Here is a 2,702-nt window from a genome sequence, read left to right on the forward strand (position 1 = left end):
TCTAGCTAAAACAGCAAAATATCCTCTGAGAAAACAGGAGATGACGTGTGTCTGACAATTCAAACCACAGTGACCACCATCTCCTCTCAAATGCTGGTAGAAATAGCCCGGTATCTGAAACACAAGAAACCTCAGCATAGTAGTGGTCCCCCCATCACAGCCCTCCCTCCAGCTCAGCTCCTGCAGAGATCATAAAGGCGAGCAGCCTTTGTGGAGAAAGGAGTGCAACTCACGGAATCACCAGCACCAGCCGCTGATGAGCAGACAAGTTCACGAGCCCTGGGAACAGCAGCCTCCTACAGACCATCACCTCAGGCTTCCAGCCTGCTCCCCACAGCCACAGGCCAGGAAAGGAACCGTTGTACATGTGTGACTTGGCAACTTGCTCTTCAGCTACTGTAGCCCCTACTTCCTCAGCAGCTACAGCTATTGAAGACCCAGAAAAGATAGCTCTTGATATCAGGAAATAATCTGGTGTCATTGATGGAAATTACATTAAAGAAGATTTAGCATCTACTGCTATTGTACCCTAAGGACCATAGGGACCTTTCCCTATAAAATGTTGCTAAAGTTTTCCCAATTAGAATGTGAACTCCTCTAGAACAGGGATTACATGGTTACTTTATTTGTATCCTTAGCACTTAGCATAATGCTTTGCATGTAGCAAGCACCTAAAAATGCTTAATTATTCATTAATATTATTGATAGCTTGAAATTTTGTTTTGCTGCTTGTGATTATTTGTGTGTTATAAGCACTCATTATCTTGATTCATGAACGTTATTTGTCCTATTTAGACATTTAGTCATGAAAGTCTGTCATATGATAACTGCACATTGTGTTATATCTCCTACATGTAAAGTTAATGTACATTTGATTTAAATAACACAGAATGATTTCCTTTGATGTTGAAATGATCATTCTTAAGGAAATTTATCTTGATGCTTGTGGCATCTGTTTGTATATTAAGTAATATTTAAGTAATTTTTCAAGGGACTATGAAACTTTTCATCTTGGGGAAGACTGTCACCCTTCTCTCTCTCCTCCCCTCTCCCCTCCCTGCAGAGATGTTGTTACAAAGTTAAGGAAGGGCCAAAAAGGAGAGACAAGCTTGCCTCAGAAACTGTAGGTAATCCTGAGTAGCAGGGGCTATAAGAAAGCCTTCTGCAGAAGTCAAAGTGGCTAGGTGTAAAGAAGCAACAGAAAGCCACAGCACAGCCCTGGATTCTGATTCCATGTTGGCCGACTGAGCAGGGAGCTGTGTAACTGTCAGTTAGTGTGGGTGTCTCCCAAGGCTCTAGCTTTTCCTTTCTTCTGCCATACCATCTCACTTATTGATAACATCATCTTCCATCAGTTCAATTATCATCTCTATACTGATGATTTCTGGATAAATATATCTTTATACAGACTATTTGCTAGCCCTTAGCTTTCTCCTGAGTTCCCGGCTCACATCACCAGCTTAACTTTTGGCTATCTCAAACACAACACGTCTAAAACACAGCTCATTGGTTTTCTGTTCAAACCCTTCCCTCTCCCTACCTTTCCTACTGTTGAAACTGCCAGTCCATTCTCCCAGTCACCTTTAGTGTGTCAACTTCTCTTTTACATCCACTCCACATATTCAGTCTTTTAAGCCTTGTTATTTTTACATTCAAAACTTCTCTAGTTGTGAATACCTTTCTCTCCACTTATATAGTTACCATTCTGGTATAGGCCTTCATGAACCCTCTAACGAGCCTGCCTGCCACATCTCTCATCACATTAACCTAACCTCCACTTAGCTGTGAAAGTGCTTTCTTAAAATGCAGGTCTGAGCACGTCACCTTCTCCATTCAATAAACTCCTAATGTTGCTCCCTATTGTAATGGCATATTACAATATATAGCTATAAAATATTATAATATATTACAGTATATAGATATAAAATATTATAGTATATTATAGTATATAGATATAAAATCGTCTGTTTAGCATTTAAGGTCCTTCACAAAGAGAACTCTTCCTAACTTTCTAGTTGTCTTACACTTAAATCCCATAGACTCTATGATCTTGATGCATTGACCTTCTTATGGTTCATTGTACATAATACTATTTCAGATCCTGTGCCTTTTACTTACTGTATCCCATATATGTGAAATACTCTGCCTTCTTCATCTCTATCTCTTGTCTTCCCTAGTTTCCTTCAAGACTGAACTCAAGACTCATCTTCAAGAAGCCTTTCTGCTCTACTCCCTAGCACTTTGTGCCTTCCCTCTGAAGATATCCCCTATTTGCCTCCCATTTATTCTCTCTCTCCATATATATGTGTGTGTATGTACACATATACATATATGTATCTTTACATGCATGTACATATGATTTCTGTACTTAGTTTGCATGTTGTCATGTCTCTTAGATTGTGAGCCTCTTGAAGGGTAGGACTTTGTATCTTTCTTTGTAACCACATTGATCAAAACATTATCTGACACAAGTGGAAATCATTAAGTGCTTTTTTGACATATTGACTAGTTGACTGAATAAAGAGATTGAGATAGAGGAAATTGATGTCAAAAGGAGAGTCTCCTTAGCTTCAGTTATGGAGGCAGAGACAATTAGAAAGTACATTTGAAATTTTAGTAATATTCAGATCCATCATTCCTCCAACCATCTATCACTCCACCCTCCCTCCTCTCCTTCCTCCCTCTCTTCTTTCATCCTTTCC

The sequence above is a fragment of the Notamacropus eugenii genome, chromosome 6 (assembly GCF_028372415.1).
Source record: "Notamacropus eugenii isolate mMacEug1 chromosome 6, mMacEug1.pri_v2, whole genome shotgun sequence".
Classification (NCBI taxonomy): Eukaryota; Metazoa; Chordata; class Mammalia; order Diprotodontia; family Macropodidae; genus Notamacropus; species Notamacropus eugenii.